Here is a 22,406-nt window from a genome sequence, read left to right on the forward strand (position 1 = left end):
GTTTCTGCTGGGAACAATGTTGTCAAAGTATTTAGCCACTTTTACAGACTGACAATAAAACATACAAAACCGCAATTAAAATGGATTTGACTAGAAAATTAAGAAACATTCTTTCCAGGATAATTACGTATATACACTCACTGGCCACTTTATTAGGTACACCTGTCCAACTTCTTGTTAACACTTAATTTCTAATCAGCCAATCACATGGCGGCAACTCAGTGCATTTAGGCATGTAGACATGGTCAAGACAATCTCCTGCAGTTCAAACCGAGCATCAGTATGGGGAAGAAAGGTGATTTGAGTGCCTTTGAACGTGGCATGGTTGTTGGTGCCAGAAGGGCTGGTCTGAGTATTTCAGAAACTGCTGATCTACTGGGATTTTCACGCACAACCATCTCTAGGGTTTACAGAGAATGGTCCGAAAAAGAAAAAAAATCCAGTGAGCGGCAGTTCTGTGGGCGGAAATGCCTTGTTGATGCCAGAGGTCAGAGGAGAATGGGCAGACTGGTTCGAGCTGATAGAAAGGCAACAGTGACTCAAATCGCCACCCGTTACAACCAAGGTAGGCCTAAGAGCATCTCTGAACGCACAGTGCGTCAAACTTTGAGGCAGATGGGCTACAGCAGCAGAATACCACACCGGGTACCACTCCTTTCAGCTAAGAACAGGAAACTGAGGCTACAATTTGTACAAGCTCATCGAAATTGGACAGTAGAAGATTGGAAAAACGTTGCTTGGTCTGATGAGTCTCGATTTCTGCTGCGACATTCGGATGGTAGGGTCAGAATTTGGCGTAAACAACATGAAAGCATGGATCCATCCTGCCTTGTATGGAGCATCTTTGGGATGTGCAGCCGACAAATCTGCGGCAACTGTGTGATGCCATCATGTCAATATGGACCAAAATCTCTGAGGAATGCTTCCAGCACCTTGTTGAATCTATGCCACGAAGAATTGAGGCAGTTCTGAAGGCAAAAGGGGTCCAACCCGTTACTAGCATGGTGTACCTAATAAAGTGGCCGGTGAGTGTATAAGCCAAAACAGATAAAAAAATGCTCCGCCCCACCTTGGGCTATGTTCACATGTAGAGTTTTTGCACGTTTGTATTGCTTTCAATGGTGAATAAAACATTCAACAGGAAATTTAATTTTATCATTTTAATACCTTATCTGTCCATATGGTGTGTGAGTTATGATCAGACACATCCTGTTTAATTTTTGAAGGAGGGACTCTGAAAGTCACTTTTTTTTTTCAGAGCCATTAGGCGGCCATCACTAATTTGTTAGAGGGCCAGGAGGAGGCCCTCACTATTATCAGAGGGCCTTCAGGCAGCCCTCACTCTAATTTTATTGGGCCAGCAGACAGTCATCGCTAAGCATATTTGGAGGGACAGCAGACGGCTATGCTTTGCATAGGTGTATATTCCTTCTGCACTATTATTTATCCATCTGAGGTGCGCACATTTTATTTGTAAAGTTTGAAACTTGGAGGGCCAGCAGGAGTCCCCCCGATTTATAGAGGGCCAACGGACGTCTTTTGGACAGATGATACCAAGATAGCGTTTTTGGTAAAACACATTCTTTTAGTGTTTACTGTAACTGTAAAGAGGCCTAAAAATAAGAGAAGACAGTAGTTACAGTCACATAGGTTCAAAGATATTTTGGGGTTGTTCTGCTACCTATGGCCCTGGGTGCCTTGACTATGTGCAATGCATCATGAAATGTGAAGATTCCCAAAGAATTTTGAGTCGCAATGTACTGTCCGGGATCTGAAAGCTGGGTTTGCATCCTAGGTCATGGGTCTTCCAGCAGGACATACTTAAAGAAGCACCCAGACAAAGATTGAAACAAAGCACTCGAGAATTCAGAAGTGGTAATTCTAGCTACAGTAGTGTAACGTGTCCCACCACTACCTCTTACATACAGATGCTAGAGAGACACTGTGAATGGACACATTAAATCAGTTAAGAGCAGTATTACTGTAGAATAAAGAAGGGATTTGAACTGGCCCTGAAAACATTTTTTGTTGTACATGGCAGCAGCAGACTCTTGAGGAACGCAAGTAGTAGTGCCAGCTTTTATGAATTTCTGAGTACGTATCACTGTAAAAACATGAAATGGTCAATGAGTTCATCGAAAAAAGCAGCAGCAAGGCTTAGAATTTATAAGGCAATAATCCCTGACTAGATGCCTGTCATACACTATACCTACTGCAACATCTCACAGTAGACGGATTTCAGATGCGAGGTATTTTTGTAGAATATAGAAGTAATTTGAACCGACCCTGAAAATATTTTTTCTTGTACATGGCAGCAACAAACTATGAAGGAACGCAAGTACTTTGAAGAATTTCTGAGTACAGATCACCATAAAAACATGAATCGGTTACTGAGTCCATGGAAATAGCAGCAGCGAGGTTTAGGATTTTATCCCTGACTAGATGCCTGTAATATGCTAAGGGTACCGTCACACAGTGCCATTTTCATCGCTACGACGGCACGATCCGTGACGTCGCAGCGTCGTATGATTATCGCTCCAGCGTCGTAGACTGCGGTCACACTTTGCAATCACGGAGCTGGAGCGATGCCGAAGTCCCCGGGTAACCAGGGTAAACATCGGGTAACTAAGCGCAGGGCCGCGCTTAGTAACCCGATGTTTACCCTGGTTACCAGCGTAAATGTAAAAAAAACAAACAGTACATACTCACATTCCGGTGTCTGTCCCCGGCGCTGTGCTTCTCTGCACTGTGTAAGCACCATAGCCGGAAAGCAGAGCGGTGACGTCACTGCTGTGCTCGCTTTCCGGCCGGCAGGCGCTCACAGTGCAGAGAAGCTGAGACGCCGGAGGACTGACACCGGAATGTGAGTATGTACTGTTTGTTTTTTTTACGTTTACGCTGGTAACCAGGGTAAACATCGGGTTACTAAGCGCGGCCCTGCGCTTAGTTACCCGATGTTTACCCTGGTTACAAGCGAACACATCGCTGGATCGGTGTCACACACAACGATCCAGCGATGTCAGCGGGTGATCAAGCGACGAAAGAAAGTTCCAAACGATCTGCTACGACGTACGATTCTCAGCGTGATGTCTGATCGCAGTAGCGTGTCAGACACAGCGATATCGTAACGATATCGCTAGAACGTCACGAATCGTGCCGTCGTAGCGATGAAAATTTCACTGTGTGACGGTACCCTAACTCTACTGACACACCTCACCGCAGATAAGAGCGGTTGTCATGCTGTGATTGTCTTTGGTAAGGAAGGGGGGCCTCAGACTATCCATGGAACTGGGACCCTAAATATCCCTGTCCCACGGGAACTCTTAAAGGTAGAGAGGCCCAATTCTCAGCCCTTATTATGCTCCTGTTAATGTCCTAAACTGTCCCCACCCTCTTGACTAGGTGGCCTGGGACAGATATGTTAGTTTAGATACACATAAGACAAACAGGGATAACAAAAAGCAACTTACATACAAAAACACTCACCAAGGGTAGAGAGTAATAAAGGTAAGGATAGGAAAGTACAAACCAAATGGGAATAGGATAATGGAGAAAGCATACACCCAAATGCAGCAAACAACAATCTCCATCAGCAACTACGAACTCCAACTTCAGCAAGCCAGGAAGTAAAACTTTCACAGGGAGGGATGAGAAAGCCTGGCCAGGTTTTATAGAGAGAGGAAGCGAGCATATCAGGATCAGTTATGAGATGGAGCTGCATGTCTCTAACCAACATACAAAGGGTCATTAACCTCTTCAGCACCAAATGAGAAAACAAAGTCAATTTAATATGAGGGACAAAGCATACAGGCTAAATGGAAGACCTGCGATTCACAGTACATTAAGATCGCCTAACCTCACATCTTCCAGGAAGACATGACACACTTGTGACAACGGTATTATTATAACATAGTTGAATAGAATCTACTTGAAGGAGCAGAAGTACTAGAATAACTCTGGTCTCTTAGACCTTTCAACAACTCTGCAGTGGTGTGCGGTTTGTCACCTAAGCAGATTAGCTTCAGCAGAGCTTGTTGTCACTTGGCTGAGGCAGTGCTGCAGTGCTTCCGGCTTGCGGCTGATGTTGACGTTTGTGAGATGGAGGGTGAGGAGGAGGAAGAAGTGCAGGAACTGCTGTGGAAGGTGGAGGCAGCCTTGATTGAACCAGGGCCTGCAATCCTCGGTATTGGTAGCACATGTTCCATCCAAAGGTCCGAATGGGTCCTGGCTTCAACAATATTCACCCAATGTGCCGGCAGGGAAATGTAGCCTCCCTGGTCACAAACACTTATTCATGTGTTCGTGGTTAAGCAGACCTTCCCAGTAACAGTATTGGTCAGAGCATGAATGATGTTATTGCACACGTGTTTGTGTAAGGCGGTGAAGGCACACTGGGAGAAATAGTGACGGCTGGGGACAGAGTATTGAGGAACAGTCACCACCATGAGGCTTTAGAAAGGTTCCGTCTCCACAAGACTAAATGGCAACATTTCCAGGGCAAGCAGTCTGAAAATGTGACCGTTCAGTTTTGTGGCCCGTGGGTGGGTGGCTGCGTATTTACGCTTGCGTTTCAAGGACTGGGGTAGGAACTACTGAACACTAAGCTGGGACAAGGACGCAAACATGGTTGCTAACAGTGGTTGCAAGTGTGCAACGACAGGTACAGGGTGAGAGGCATCTTCGCCTACATCATGGACAAGGGATTTGTGTGTATGTAGAACAGGGGAAGAGGCAGTGGTGTCACCCATTGACACTGTTGTGGACCGTGGCGTTTGGACTAAGTAGTTGGGTACTTTGCTTGCATGTGCCTGAGCATGCTGGTGGTAGTCTGGCTGGTAGTTGTGCTGCTGATGCTGGCATGGCAGTTGTTGCAAATGGCCTGTTTTGGGTTAACTGGACTGTCTTTAATAAGCATCAGACTTGGGAACACCTAACCCTAGGCTTGGTACTCTGGGGAACAGTTGCCCGCCTTGTGTCTCTGGCCACCCCACTGCCTAATTCTGCCTGTTGTGGAACTGTGGATCTCTGCCCCTGTATGCTGCTGTCCTCATGTCCTCCTTCCCAGGTTGGGTCAGTGACCTCATCGTCCACCACCTTGTTTTTCTATCCCGCACCCTGGTCCTCCTCCTGGCTTACTGATGTAACAACACCACTTGTTTGCAATTGTGTATCATCATTATCCAGCCCTTGCGACAGTAATTGCATTTTCCTACCATTGCCTTCTTGTGAGGGTGGCTGCTCAAACATTTGGGGATTGCTACATTCAATCTCTTCATGTCCCGCTTGAAACAGGCAGGGCGAGAGGCCAGACTCTTTTAAGAAATGTACTTTCATTTCTATGATGTACAATAACAAATTGTAATGTGAAACCATGTTAGCCAGAAAAATCGATGTAAATACTTTTCTGCCCAATGATGACAAAAGTATTCTAGGAGCGATACCTTTATTGGCTAACCAGAAAATAATATATTTGCAAGCTTTCAGAGCACAGTGGCTCCTTCTTCAGGCAAGATTACAAATAGATTAACAAGAAAAAAGCACAACATTTAAGGAATACTACAGTAGGACATTTGTTCAGGGGGTGGGAGGTGTGATGCCTCATAAAGATAAGCCAAGGAAATCAAATTAGGCATTTTCTTACAAATGGAGAAGCAGTGGGAATGATGTTCTTAGTTATCTGGAGTCCCTGTGGTGGATGTGTGAATTGTATCCATGTAGTGACTCATAAATCCAGGTGTTAAGGTACCTTCACACGAAACGACTCTACAACGAGAACGACAACGATCTGATCGCTGCAGCGTCGCTGTTTACATCGCTGTAGAGATGTCAAACACAGCAGCTCCAGAACGACGCAGGAGCGATCCTGTGACGTAGCGGTGACGCACTTATCGTTCTCACAGGTCGTTAGCTCCATGTTTAACATTGCTGGCATCGTTGCTTTTGCTGTCAAACACGACGATACACGCCGATCTGACGACCAAATAAAGTTCTGGACTTCTAGCTCCGACCAGCGATATCACAGCAGGATCCAGATCGCTGCTGCGTGTCAAACACAACGATATCGCTATCCAGGACGCTGCAACGTCACGGATCGTTGTCGTTCTCGTTGTAAAGTCGTTTCGTGTGAAGGTACCTTTAAATTGAGTCCTAGTGTCAAAGAATTGAACATCTTCATTTGTTTGAATTCCCAAATTTTTCTTTCTCTGTCATCCTTAAAATAACCTCTTAGTATTAAGACTTTTAAATCTGTCATACTGTGACTGAGGGGCGATCTAATAACCATGTATAAGTATATAAGGGGACAATACAAATATCTCTTCGAGGATCTGTTTATACCAAGGAAGGTGACGGTCACAAGGGGGCATTCTCTGTGTCTGGAGGAGAGAAGGTTTTTCCACCAACATAGAAGAGGATTCTTTACTGTTAGGGCAGTGAGAATCTGGAATTCCGTGCCTCAGGAGGTGGTGATGGTGAGCTCAGTCGAGGGGTTCAAGAGAGGGCTGGATGTCTTCCTGGAGCATAACAATATTGTATCTTTCAGTTATTAGGTTCTTTAGAAGGACGTAGATCTGTGGATTTATTCTAACGGAATATAGGCTGAACTGGATGGGCAAATGTCTATTTTCGGCCTTGCTAACTATGTTACTATGACTCTATAAATGGAAATTTGAACAGCTCTTCGGAGTGTACAAGTGTGGAGTCACTTGCCTCTAGGCACTCGGCATGGTGAGAGGAAGGAGGATCAGGGTGAGGATCATGTGGTCCAGAATCACGGCTACTGAGACTGGACCGTGTGGAAGACAGAGTAGTGCTGGCAAAGTGACCGGAAACATCCAACAACCTTATCACACTGGTCTGGCTTTGAGAGTGGTGTTCCACACACCCCTACAAAGTGGTACAGGAAGTTAGATCGATATTATGTGTGTGCTTGTTGTGCTCCCATGGCAGGCACGGTTTCACGTTGTCCACGGTTTCACGTTGTCCACGGCCTCGGCCACTGCACTCATCATCAGCATGACATCCACTTCCCCGTCCCTTACCAAGTGCCCATTTGAAATTACGTATGATATATCCCTGTTGAGAAAACAATTTGTACTTATTTTAGGGGGTGCCAGTTCTTTTAAATTGATAACTTATTCTTAGGATACGTCATCAATATGAGATTGGTGGGGATGCGATACCCAGCGTCATCGCCAATCAACTGTCTCTGGTGACAGCAGTAAAACAACACAGCTCCATCAACGGTATAGTGGCTGTGACAGAGTACTGCAGAGCCACCACTATAACTGGCCAATTTGGGTGAAATTGAATAATAGTCTAAAATGCAGCAGTTTGCTAGTCATCAGAAATGGTGTAAATTTAGCAAAATGTAGCAAAATGTGTCATGATAAAATGTCATTTACACAGTCTTTTTATGTATGTTTGTTAAGCACTTAAATTTGGAGCGCGTAGTATTCGGTAACCTTCTATGCAGAGGTGCAACAGAAGAGAGTATTCTATCAAAACTACAGAAAGATGCCCAGTAAATGACACACGGCTGAAATCAAGGTCTCTGTTCCCTAGATCATGCTGTTCTTAGATGGAGCAGAAAAACCTGGTGACATACATCTATTTCAAACTGTCTTCCCTTTTCTGTAACAATTTTTACATATCAGATATATATTTTTTGTGTGGGGTGTGGTTAGATACAGAGATTTGGGCTGGGAATGGCTTTCTTCCTTTTATTTTTGGTTTTATTTATTACGTCTTTTCTTTATAAATGTCGACAAGGCCTCCATAGGTCTTTTATAAGCTTTCAGTGGGTATAATATCTGGAATAAATGAAAAATACATTTATAAAGAAAAGACGTAATAAATAAAACCAAGAATAAAAAGAAGAAAGCCATTGCTAATAATACATATTTTTTTATTGCTGATTGCAAATTCAGCCTCCTGTTTGCAAAATTTGGGACTTTTAAGCCTCAGCAGCTCCTTCTCCTTCCCAGCACTTGTGGATCACATACATGATTGCTACTACAGGAGGACAAAGTGCTGTTACTGTTTCCTAAACTGTATGCGCAGTACTCATTTAGCAGTGTGTACACACAGATCAGGAAGGCAGACATGGTAATAAACCATCTCTGCTTTCTCTATAAGGAGGCTTTTTGCTCCTTCACGATCTCCATACAGCTGCTGACACTGAACTTCTAAAATATGTTTGCATAGTATTATGCCAAGTAGCCCAAAGTTTTAAGACATTGAGCATCCTGAAAGCAGTTACATTTAAATTAACTGATGTTCTTATGCAATTGTAATTTTTTTTAACATAAAAATTGAAATGCTATTTTAAAGAAAATTCACCAAGCACCTGTCATGCTTATATTATGTAATTAATAATATATTCTCTGGAATTGTGGATTAGGAGAGTTGTCTGTTTACCTGATAGATGCTGAAGGATGAATTTAAGCATGTTGATCTTTATGTACAATGCAAAAAATATATAGGTACAGTAGGACAGACCCTAACATTGTAGCGTTAAGTTAAAAATTAATCTTCACTTATTAGTGTGAGATAATTTCTATGCATTGATGGAAGTTTATGGGTTACGCTATTCTTGTGGATTACCTTGGACTACATGTCCCACAGATCACTGCTGCTTGCGTGGGGTTATACTTTTGGCTTATGCAGTGTTTGGGATTTGTAATTACACCGGTAAAATCTTCTGAAGGACACGGAAAGTTCAGAGCAACAGAAAGGCTCCAACTCAAAGGAACACTGTTTACTGCTGCCTACTTCACCTTTTCTCTGAAATAAAAAGCCCGGCGGGAAAAATAAATTGTCTCCTGACACGAAAGTGCTGTCACATTAACAGGGAGGGCATTTGAGGAACAAGGGGTTCACTTTTCCAGGGGCAGGAAAAACTACTGTACATTAGTTAGGGTAGAGAAAGGAAGGGGAAGACAAAATTGGACATGGTTAAAAAAAAAATAATAATAATAATGCAAAAAATGCATTACTAGATTCAGCCCAATTTATGCACTGTGACATTTTCTGGGTTCAAGATATGGTGGCCAACCTTCTGCTGTAGTGTCCAGAAAAAGAGAAGACTGCCCATAATTTTATTGTACTGTGCATGTGTCAATGTAACTCAAAACCTGACCAATAATGTAATGGAAAGATGAAGACATCACTCAGCCAATCCCTCTCCATTCCGTGCCACCGGCTCCACAAACTTCAGAATTTTAGTCGTTCTACACCAGTGGCTCCATGCCCAGTTCCAAGTAATGGTGGTGACCCAAATGAGTATCTGACATCTTGGACCAATGCAGCTAAACAACATTTGAAAACGTGATGCTTTGACCAGCCTACATCTCTACTAATGCAGACACGCAATATTTCTTTCCGTAGGCTGGGTAGATCTGAAATAATTCCAAGTGTCTCATTTCAGACCTCTAGCTCTGCACGCTACTTCTTTAGCCTCACACCTGTCTACAAAACCTGACATTCCAATGCCGCCACTTTGGTGGTCCCACCAGTCTTTCAAGCTAGCCTGTGGTGATGATGTTCCAGTTATCCTCAAGTAGCCCCTGCTGGCAATCTCTGACCTGAGTAGGGATTTTAGCATAGTCAGCACATGTCCACTAAGACCAGAGATTGGCTGTAGAACTCATATCAGGGTAGTCATTGTTGTACTTCTTGGCATCAGTTCAAATTATTGAGTTATTGATTGTAATGTAAAGGTAAATGATTAAATTGAAATTTAGTACCATTGCCCAGCGTCATCTACATTTTTAGGGTTGTTCCGCCTACTAACAAATGAAGAGGTAGTAGTAGCTTGTTCAGTAACATCTACTATATAATTGTCTAAGGGTCACTTCCATTTATCCTTCTGTCTGTCTGTCTGTTACAGATATTCATTGGTCGCAGCCTCTTTTTGTCATGGAAATCCAAGTCGCTGATTTGTCGCGGCAAAACGGCCACGACCAATCAGCGATGGGCACAGTCCGGCGGCAAAATGGCCGCTCCTTACTCCCCGCAGTCAGTGCCCGGTGCCCGCTCCATACTCCCCTCCACTCAGCGCTCACACAGGGTTAATGGCAGCGGTAATGGACCGCATTATGCCAAGGGTAACGCACTCCGTTACCGCTGCTATTAACCCTGTGTGACCAACTTTTTACTATTGATGCTGCCTATGTGGCATCAATAGTAAAAAGATCTAATGTTAAAAATAATAAAAAAAATAAAAAATAGTTATATTCTCACCGTCCGTCGGACCCTTGGATCCAGAACCGGCCTTTCCCGCTCCTCGCGACACCCCGGTGACCGCTCAATGCATTGCGGTCTCACGAGATGATGACGTAGCGGTCTCTCGGGACCGCTACGTCATCATCTCGCGAGACCGCAATGCACTCTTGGGACCGGAGCGCGCGAGGAGCATCGGTAAACGCTTCGCCTGGATCCGGGGCCAACGGAAGGTGAGTATATAACTATTTTTTATTTTAATTCTTTTTTTAACAGGGATATGATGCCCACATTGCTATATACTGCGTGGGCTGTGCAATATACTACGTGGGCTGTGCAATATACTACGTGGGCTGTGCAATGTACTACATGGGCTGTGCAATATACTACGTGGGCTGTGCAATATACTGCTTGGGCTGTGCAATATACAACGTGGGCTGTGCAATATACAACGTGGGCTGTGGAATGTACTACATGGGCTGTGCAATATACTGCGTGGGCTGTGCAATATACTACGTGGGCTGTGCAATATACTACGTGGGCTATGCAATGTACTACGTGGGCTGTGCAATGTACTACGTGGGCTGTGCAATGTACTACGTGGGCTGTGCAATATACTGCGTGGGCTGTGCTATATACTACGTGGGCTGTGCAATATACTACGTGGGCTGTGTTATACACTATGTGGACTGTGTTATACACTACGTGGGCTGTGTTATACACTATGTGGCCTGTGTTATACATTACGTGGGCTGTGTTATACACTACGTGGGCTGTGTTATATACAGCGTGCGTGGGCTGTTATATACTACGTGAGCTGCGTTATATGCTATGTGGGCTGTTATAAACTACGTGGCTGTGTTATATGCTATGTGGCTGTTATACACTCCGTGGGCTGTGCAATATACTACGTGGCTGTGCTATATACTCCATGGGCTGTGTTATATACTCCGTGGGCTGTGCTATATACTCCGTGGGCTGTGCTATATACTCCGTGGGCTGTGCTATATACTACGTGGCTGTGCTATATACTACGAGGCTGTGCTATATACTACGTGGCTGTGCAATATACTATGTGGCTGTGCTATTTACTACATGGGCTGTTATATACTACATGGCCGGCCGCGAACAATCAGCGACAGGCGCAATCCTGTGTATTCAATGTATTATTCTAAAATCTTCATAAATAAACTACATACATATTCTTGAATACCCGATGCGTTAATCGGGTAACATACCATCTAGTATGTTATAATAGGGGATTACTTACTGACAGTGGGATCTAACCACTGGGACTAATCTCATGATCCTAGCGATCAGACCACCAGTCATCAGTAAGTTATCTTCTGTCCATTAAATATGACTTAATATTTTGTGAATAACTCTTTAATAATTAATAGTCTTGCCTCCATATGTAATGTAGGTTTATATCGATTTTTTATTATGTTTTAAGCCCTAAAAATTGCAATTATCTAGTAATTTTATATTCCCTTTTGACATGATTTTATAGAGGCCACATAGTGGATTACTAAGTCTACAGATACAATTGAAATATATTCAGCCCACCAGAACGATAAAATACCGTGGTGAAGGGTCTCATATTTCCATCATATCGTCATCTTTGATGTGTTGTGAAGAGAGAGTGATCTGCTGTCTCTTCGAAAGGATGACTCTTGAGGACCACTCGCTGAATTAACTGCTGGGCTTTACAGGCTCCCCTGAGACATGCAATATATACTGCTTTGTTTCCGCTTTGGCGTGTGTAACTCTGTAACTGTGTTCTGCCTATTATCTGAGGATCCAGGGAGCATGGAGCACAACTGGCACATTCTGAAGTCTGAGGGTCAGATTACAGAAAAGCTATTTCACATTAAGTGGAAACTGAAGACATCGAGTCAGCCAAGCGGAAAATGGGTTTAATGACCCCGTGGTGCTTGGCAGAGGGGGGAGGGAGAGCTGAAGGTCCCTAGCCAAAACCTGAACAGAGACTCATTCCTTGGACTTCACTGGCTCTGTTACACCTGTGAGTCATGCAGGTCCCAGCTTCCAGGTCACATGAATTTGAGGAGAACAAGAGTGCATTTGGCCCAGAGTCAAGACCTTTAACCCCTTGCTTACTAACATTTTACGCACTAATAACTCACACTCTCGGAAAGAAGATTGGCAGATTTTATATTGAAGTTTCCTTGATTCGAACCACCTGACTTATTCAGCTGTAATGAACACTACAAGGCAAGCGATCCAAGAACACGGGCTCACAAAGAATGAGTCAGGAACGAGTATTCGCCAACGCCATTTGTCTTACCATGTGTCAAAGTGACCTCAGTGTGAATAAGGGCTGAGCAGGAGCGGGTCCTGAATCCCTATCTTAGGCTTTGTCTGTTTAATGGCCAGTGTGAACATGCTCCTATATTTTACATGCTCTCCAGCTTATACTCCAATTCATTTGTTTTGGTTAAATTTCAGGTTTCTGCACTTAGTGCAGGTAAAGGTGCATCCTCCCTTTCTTTTAGCTGGACTTTACATTAATATAGCTTCCCATTTGATGATTATCCGTATTCAGGACCCAGTCCTGCTCGGCCCTTATTCACATTGACGTCACTTTGACACTTGGTGAAGTTTTAATACTAGAGATTGGGGAGCATCTAACAAAAAAAAGGAAAAGAATGAATTAATTTCCAATACATCCCAATGGGCAGCAAGTTAGAAAGTCATATATCAGGTAAAAAGTTTACTCACCTGCTGCAAGACTCTGAGCTATATACAGAACATTGTTGTTTAATAGACAAACAGTAAGATGGCCCTGCATATTATGCAGCCTAACGAGAGGACACAGCTGACTGCAAATGGTTATCTTGCTTCTAAAGAGTTAATCTGCAATAGCTGACTATCATAGCATAAACTCCCAGGCAGCAGTAACCTCAATGAAGAGAAGACTGGTGAGGTTTCTGAGTCCAACCACTTTCTGCTCTGCTGCTACATAATACACAGGAACCTGTCATACTTTTTTTTATATAACTGAACGTGGCTTAACAGTAACACAGATCTCCCTTGTAGTTACGTGATGTCTACAACACACAGTGGTATCTCCCAACTCAGAAGCAGGAAGTCTTACAAAACTGTCAAAATAGTGAGACAGTGCAGAGACCGACTACAGCCACTCCAATCTAGCTTTCTTAAATTGACATTTTTCAAATTAAAGTAGATGCTCAGACTTGGAACAATAGTCTGCAGTCACACTTCATGCACACGCTCTCTTCAGTTCACGATATTGCCAGTGCAAGTGGGCAGTCAAATGACCATGTGCATGCGATTTGTATACTTGCGGTCAAGTGCCCACTAGACACGCTCAGCTTCTCTCAATAGAAATGAACTGAGAGCAGATGGATCAGACTACTTTGAATATAACCGCAAGTATACAAATACATGCATGTGGACACGTGACCACCCATTCACACCGGCAACACTCGGGAATCATGACAGTGTGTGCACGGCATGTGATCACAATTCGGCAGTCAGCAGCCACATAGACAAACTGCAGTTTTTTGTACGAAGCCTGGACAATCCCTTTAAACAATCATGTTTTGTTAATTTTACTATATTTAAAAAAATGTTTTTGATTTAAGTTTCCTTTTACTTAAAGGGAACCTGTCACCAGAAAAAAGCGCTATTAACCTGCAGATACCGGGTTAATTTGCAGGTTAATAGTGTTACTAACCAGCCTGGCGCCCGAAACTTAACCGAACACTCCAGGGAGAAAATGAACTTTATTCTCCCCGGCAGCATTCCAGTTTTAGTCACGGGGTGGTGCTGGAGTGGGTTCAGTCACCAATCTGAGTATACAAAGCAGCTGCTGGAACCGCAGCCCTGCCAGCATCAATGCAGAGACAGTGTAGGTAAGAGCTGGGGGCGTGGTTATAACCTCCTGGTGACTGAACCAGCACCACCCCTGTGGCTGAGTCCGGAATGCTTCCGGAGGGAATAAAGTTAATTTTCTCCCAGCAGCGTTCAGCTAAGCGTGGGTGCCGGGCAAGTTAGTAACACTTTTAACCTGCAAATCAACCCTATAAAGGTTAATAGGGTTTTTCTGGTAACAGGTTCCATTTAATGAGTCAGGTTAAGTCAGTCAGTACTGTATATAGTGTAAATCAAAGTTTTGTGTAACTTATTAACTTAGATTTTTTAGTTAAATTTGATTGACATTTTGGTTGCTACGTTATTTTCATTTGTTATCGGTCATCAGACCCAATGGCACTTACTAGAAATGAGAGAATCTATTCAAGTGGAATTGAATTCTACTCAAATATTATGAAAATACACTTTCGTCAAAATGCTAATTTGTTTAAATTCCACACAGACACAGCTAAATAATGGCTTTAGGCTGCTAATTTCTTGAACTGTAAACAGCCATAAAAAGGTTAAAAAATAAAAAAAATTCTTATACTCATACCACTCACTTCGTCAGCCACTTCGTCCGGTACTCTTCACATCTTCTTACCAACGCTGTGATCATTTCTTCACATGCATGTCGTGACCTTACCACCACTTATTCATAACTGTCCCGGGCCTCATCACAGTCAGTTCCAGCCTAATATAAGAAGGCAGTGGTGTAACTAGAGTCTGATGATCTATATAGATAGATACAAGTGCTTCTCACGAAATTAGAATATAATCAAAAAGTTAATTTATTTCAGTTCTTCAACACAAAAAGTAAAACTCATATATTATATAGAGTCATTACAAACAGAGTGATCTATTTCAAGTGTTTATTTCTGTTAATGTTGATGATTATGGCTTACAGCCAATAAAAAAACAAAAGTCATTATCACACTAAATTAGAATAATTAACGAAAACACCTGCAAAGGCTTCCTAAGTGTTTATAAAGGTTCCATAGTCTCTTTCAGTTGCTCCACAATCATGGGGAAGACTGCTGACTTGATGTCCAGAAGGCAGTCATTGAGGGTAAGCCACAAAAGGTCATTGCTTAAGAAGTGCTGTATCCAAGTATATTAATGGAAAGTTGAGTGGAAGGAAAAAGTGTGGTAGAAAAAGGTGCACAAGCAACCGGGATAACCACAGCTTTGAAAGGATTGTTAAGAAAAGGCCATTCAAAAATTTGGGGGAGATTCACAAGGAGTGGACTGCTGCTGGAGTCATTGCTTCAAGAGCCACCACACACAGACATATCCAGAGCATGGGCTACAAGTGTCGCATTCCTTGTGTCAAGCACTCATGACCAATAGACAACGCCAGAAGCCTCTTACTTGGGCAAAGGAGAAATAGAACTGGACTGTTGCTCAGTGGTCCAAGGTGTTGTTTTCAGTTGAAAGTAAATTTTGCATTTCATTTGGAAATCAAGGTCCCACAGTCTGGAGGAAAAGTGGAGAGGCCACAATCCAAGCTGCTGGAGATCTAGTGTGAAGTTTCTACAATCAGTGATGGTTTGGGGAGCCATGTCATCTGCTGGTGTAGGTCTACTGTGTTTTATCAAGATCAAAGTCAGCGCAGCAGTCTACCAGGAGATTTTAGAGCACTTCATGCTTCTCTCTGCCGACAAGCTTTTTGGAGATGGATATTTCATTCTCCAGCAGTACTTGGCACCTGTCCACACTGCCAAAAGTACCAATACCTGGTTTAAAAGCAACAGTATCATTGTACATGATTGGCCAGCAAACTCTCCTGACCTTAACTCCATAGAGAATCTGTAGGGTATTGTCAAGAGGAAGATGAGAGACACCAGACCCAACAATGCAGAGGAGCTGCAATCAAAGCAACCTGGGCATCCATAACCCCTCAGCAGTGCCACAGGCTGATCGCCTCCATGCCACGCTGCATTGATGCAGTAATTGATGCAAAAGGAGGCCCGACCAAGTATTGAGTGCATTTACTGTACATACATTTCAGATTTTAACATCATTTTTCAAGCTGGTGTTATAAAGTATTCTAATTTACTGAGATAATGACTTTTGGGTTTTCATTGGCTGTAAGCCATAATCATCAACATTAACAGAAATAAACATTCCTGTAGAATGTAAGCCCCCAAGGGCAGGGTCCTCTCTCCTCTGTATCAGTCTGTCATTGTTAGTTTGCTTACTGTAAGTGATATCTGTAATTTGTATGTAACCCCTTCTCATGTACAGCACCATGGAATCAATGGTGCTATATAAATAAATAATGATAATAATAAATAGATAACTCTGTTTGTAATGACTCTATATAGTATATGAGTTTCACTTTTCGTATTGAAGAACTGAAAAACATTAACTTTTTGATGATATTCTAATTTTGTGAGAAGCATAGATAGATAGATAGATAGATAGATAGATAGATAGATAGATAGATAGATAGATAGATAGATAGATAGATAAATAGTTGGGAAAATAAGTATTTGACACACTGCTGATTTTGTAAGTTTTCCCACCTACAAAGAATGGAGAGATCTGTAATTTTTATCATAGGTACATTTCAACTGTGAGAGACATAATCTGTAAATAGAAAATCACATTGTATGAATTTTAAATAATGAAATTGCATTTTATTGCATGAAATAAGCATTTGATCACCTACCAACCAGCCAGAATTCTGACTCTCACAGACCTGTTAGTTTTTCTGTAAGAAGCCCTCCTTCTCTGCACTCATTACCTATATTAATTGCACCTGTTTGAACTTGTTACCTGTATAAAAGACACCTGTCCACACACGCTCAATCAATCACACTCCAACCTCTCCACCATGGCCAAGACCAAAGAGCTTTCTAAGAACACAAGGAACAAAATTGACCTGCAGAAGGCTGGGATGGGCTACAGGACAATAGGCAAGCAACATGTTGAGAAGGCAACATCTGTTGCCACAATTATTAGAAAATGGAAGAAACAAAAGATGACTGTCAATCTTCCTCAGTCTGGGGCTCCATGCAAGATCACACCTTGTGAGGTAAGGATGATTCTGAGAAAGATCAGGCATTAGCCCAGAACTACACGGAGGACCTGGTAAATGACCAGAAGAGAGCTGGAACCACAGTCTCAAACATTACTGTTAGTAACACCCTAGGCCATCGTGGATTAAAATCCAGCAGGACATGCAAGCCCCTGTGCTCACGCCAGCATATGTCCAGACCCATTTGAAGTTCCCCAATGACCATCTTGGATGATCCAGAGGATGCATAAGAGAAGGTCATGTGGTCAGATGAGACCAAAATAAAACTTTTTGGTATCAACACTCACCGTGTTTGGAGGACGAAGAGGGATGAGTTCAACCCCATGAACACAGTCCCAACCGTGAAGCACGGTGGGGGAATATTATACTTTGGGGGTGCTTTTCTGCAAAGGGGACAGTACGACTGCACCGTATTGAAGGGAGGATGGATGGGGTCATGCATTGCGAGATTTTGGCCAACAACCTCCTTCCTTCAGTAGGAGCATTGATGATGGGTCACATCTGGTTCTTCCAGCATGACAATGATACAAAACACACAGCCAGGGCAACTAAGAAGTGGCTCCGTAAGGAGCATTTAAAGATCCAGGAGTGGCCTAGCAAGGCTCCAGACTTGAACCCTATAGAAAATCTTTCGACGGAGCTGAGGATGCACTTCCAGTTTAAGTTTCTGCTGGTGTCAGTGGAATCTGGTCACAGTGGCGACCACTGCAACTGCGGTCATTACGCTGCTGTGAGAAGGCCCGGAGATTCAGCGCTCACAGCACTGAGAACAAGATGCGATGATGACAGTGAGAAGCGGCAGAACCGGGTGGTGCACAATAAGGTGAGTATAAGTACTTTTTAACTTTTTATATCTTCCTCTCTTTATTATGCTCTGGGGTCCTGAGAGACCCCAGAGCATAATAAGGGACATTATATTTGCCGAGACTAACTTCTCTAAGAATTGAATTTCTAGGAAAAATTTGTGCAAAATGGTAAATTAAAATTTTACCTGATCCACTCATCTCTGGTATTTGTATGAGTTATCAACCTGGTTTTACATCTATTCATGTGTTATGAACTTTTCTACTCCAGTTAGAACAAATTGTGTAATATTTGGCACATTTATTTTCCCGCAAATTAAGGATTTGTATTGTTTATGTTTATTTCGACAATTTAATGCATTTTTTCAGGTACAGTAAGAGTTATTATGTCACTCTGTGGGAAACACTTATGGTAATACTCATCAATGTGGAATTCCCCAAATAATTAGATAATGACTCACAGACTACTCACGTTATGATTCACCGGCTTGCATAGCCAAATGATAAACATTTAAAGGTACAAACAGTTATTTCAATGACTGCCAGATAATCGGCTTCAACGCCTTCATCAAGGATAATTAATTCCAGTGATAAGCGCTACAATGTATTACATGGGAAATGTAACTTCGGGCTTATTCCTACCTCAGTATTTAGTCAGTATTTTCCATCAGTGTTTGTATGCTAAAATCAGGAGTGAAATGTACAGAGAAAAACAATAATTGAAAAATTGACACCTCGTTTGAGTTTTTGAGACACTTCTGGTATTGGAGATTATAACTGCACATATTTTTGCATGATGGAGAAAGAGGATTAACTTTAAAGTTCTGGAAAGAAAATCTGCAATACTATATATTATAATAGTGGTGTTGTTTTGCATGACAGAATGGCTCTGAACCAACATTGTCTCCACCCATTAATATTATGCAGCCAACTAATTTTGCACTCTCTTCCCCATTTCTACCATATGGTCTGCTGCTATATTACATATCCACATTTATCAGTTTTATTTAAACAGCTATACAGTAAGTAGATAAAATACTATTTTAACTTCATTGGAACATAAGTTATTGTACCATTATTATTATTTTTTTGGTAAGCCTTTTGTAGTGTTTATGGAACGCCCCCAGACGCAGGGCAGCGGGGTACTCGGTACCAGGTCTCTCGGTCTCGGTTCTGGGGATGTCACGGTGGCCCGACCTGTTCCGTGGCCCTGCTAAGGGGCGTCCAATTAAAGGTGTAGGTGAAAGTTTGTCAAGTGTTCGTGACGCCACCTGTGGTATTCGGTCAAGATGACCGACGCTGCTAGGGGTCCGCTGGGGTGATGGAATGGCAGCTAGATGGTATACCTTCCCACAGGTGAAGTATGTCCCCAGGGCTTCCCTTGAGATGTAGATGGTGGTGATGTAGGTCGCAGTAAATGATGAGGACACAGGGTTGCAGTCTCTTTACCTCTTTACTGAAGGCTTCGGCATCCACAATCCAGAGCACTGCTAACAGGGCTGGCTGAGACCGGCCGGTCCGAAGGCACATCCACAGTTCCCTTTGCAGGTGGAAATCAGTAGCCTTCCTACTAGCACCTGTGTGTTGTAGTACTTCCCTGCTGAGCACCACGGGATAGTCCTCACAACTGTTGTGTATGTTTCTGTTCTTTCTCTCCGTCCCCCAGATGATATGGATAGGACGACCCGTATGTCTAGGGACCCTAGAGACGCACCTCTCCCACAATTGCCTCCGTTGTCTGCTTAGGGGAAAAGGGTGAGACAGCCAACCTAAAGTTAACTGCCCGGCCGTGGTTGGAGTAGTGCGTAGAGCCAGTACTCCCTCGGTATTCCGGTCACCGGCTACGCGCCTCAGAAGGATGTTGCCACGATCTTAGGGCACGACTCCTCCCGGCATTATTGCCTTTGTGCTGTGGTCTAGTTTTCTCACTTCTCCACAATATACTTCGCTTCTTGTCCTTTCTTAGGATGCTGCCGCAAGGTAGTGCAGGCACGGCTCCATAACGATCTGTCTCTTGCTAGGCCACTGTCAGGATCCCACCCCTGTCAGGGACCCCCCTGAGTCTTCCCAGTAACTCCCTCTCTCACAGGATGTTGCCTGGGCAAAACCCAGTCAGTTTCTCTCTAACTTCCTATCCAACCCCCAGTTTTACCAGATTGTGAGGAGTGGCCTAATAAATAAAACCTTTTGCTCCCCCTGGTGGCCAGAATGTGAAGTGTAGTGTGTGACTGTGATACCTGGTCAGGTGAACTCCTTTAGTGCAATCAGACGTAACATCACTCCCCTTAGTGGCAGAGCGACATTACTGCAACGACCAGAACTCTGGGGCGCTGCACTTACACACCACTCTTTTTCATCAGGTGGCTGCCGTTGACATTCAGTGTCCTCTTTAAAACATACCGCACTTGCCACATGTACTTGTGCAGGTCTTGGTTGCCAAAAATCTAGCGGAGTGCTTTAAAAGGAAGGTGCCATCAGGAAATTACCTATTGTTTAAATCAGGTTTTTATGTGAAATGTATTTTTCGGGGGTTAATATTTTTCTTTTTATTACCATATAACACTGTGTATTAAATATAAAAATGAGAAATCTTGCAATTTTCACATTTTTAGTTTCCAAAGAGCTTTATTAATGTTTTAACATTGTATTTAACATAAAACATAAACATAAAAGAAAGTTAAAATGTAAACCCCAGATATGGGGACTGCATAAAGAAGGAGGGAAGAGGAAAAGACATAAGAGAAGGGGAGAAAAAGAAGAAGGGAGAGGTATAAAATATATCAGAAAATATCATTAGCCTACATCCCTACATCTAGTGCATCTTATTTTCGAGATGCATTGCAAATCAAAAAGTAAAATCAACATATGGGTATATTATAGCACATTGGATACATATAAGCACATATGTGAACTCTTGGGACCTAAAGGTCTTTTAATGCAACACGCAATATTTCAACAGTTTGCAGGTTAGGGTGATAAAAAAGAGCATTATTTAGCCATTTATTTGGAAGTCCATCCACTGGGCCCAAACGCTATAGAGCCCAAATGTATCTGATCTAGTAGCTTAAATACGCTCGTATAACATCAGTGCATCAATTTTTTTCTTAACTGAATTTGTGGATAAAACTGACATTTTACATTTTCAGGTTATATGGGTCCGTGCAGCCATAGTGATAAAATTAAGTAAATTAAAGTATGTACTAGGTAAAATGAGTTGCCCGCCAGGGCCGGGTGGTACTTAAGGGGATGTGTCATGGTGACGGTGACCCGGTCCGTGGCCCTGGGCACCCATGTAAAAGGGAAAGTCTTTAAAGGAGTTTTGAATAAAGTTTGTGTTCGTGACGCCACCTGTGGTATTCGGTCAGTGGGGACCGACGCTACTTAAAGTGGTCCTCTGGGGTGATTTTATGGCAGCTAGATGGTACAACTTCCCACAGGTGAAGTAGGTCCCCAGGGCTCCCGGTATGTAGGTGAAGATGATGAGTGGTACAGTAAATAATGGAGGACACGGGTTTGCAGTCTCTTTACCTGGTTTACTGAAGACTTCAGGCAGCCACAGTCCAGGGCACCAGATCACAGGTACAGGAAGGGTCCGACCGGCTTGGAAATGAATCCAGAGTGTCCCCTTTACCAGTGTGGAGTTAGAAGCCTTCCTCTAGCGTGGTGGTGTTGTAGTCCCTTACTGCCTTTGGCTTCTGGCAAGGTCCTCACAATTCTCTCTGTCCTCCATGAAGGTTAGGACACAAATACGTATTACAGGTGGCTCGAGCCTTTTTATAGGGTCTCTATCACGACCCGGGCTCTATGTGCCACTGTGCCTCCTAGGTATTAGGGCAGACAGGTGATGCGTAATCCAGCTGTCCTGCGGGTTTCTGCTGTGCCTCCTAGAGTCCGACACAACCTCGGTCTTCCGGCTACCGGAATCTGCGCTCGGCCAGGGAGAAAGTCCAAATGCTGCTATGCTCCCCTGGTGTCTCTCTCCTGTGCTTCGTTCTCCTGAATTCTCACGAAATACTGTTATTTCTTGATCTCTTAAACCTGGAGCTGCAGCAACTCCAGCTGCACAGCCCCAAACACGTCTCTCTGTCTCAGACTGCTCCAGTCTGCTGTCTGGCACTATCTAACTGAAACTCACTTTCCCTCCAGACCAGAATGTATTTATAGGGGAGCTCCCCCTATACCAGGCTTAGAGCTCCCCCTTCTGGCCTGGAGTGGGAACATGTTGTGTGCATTGTGGTTACCTGATAAAAGAGATCTTCCTTCGTTTCCAAGCGTGACATCACTCTCCCCGTGAGGAAAGCAATGCCATTGTGATAACCAGGACCCTGGAGTGTTACAAATGCTAAAGGTTTATCACCAAAAAGTAAAACAGTTGGGTTAAGATGGATCGACCCTCCAATTACACTTCTAATCAAGGTTTTAACCTCAAGCTAGAACGTTCTTTT

The sequence above is a fragment of the Ranitomeya variabilis genome, chromosome 4 (assembly GCF_051348905.1).
Source record: "Ranitomeya variabilis isolate aRanVar5 chromosome 4, aRanVar5.hap1, whole genome shotgun sequence".
Lineage (NCBI taxonomy): Eukaryota > Metazoa > Chordata > Amphibia > Anura > Dendrobatidae > Ranitomeya > Ranitomeya variabilis.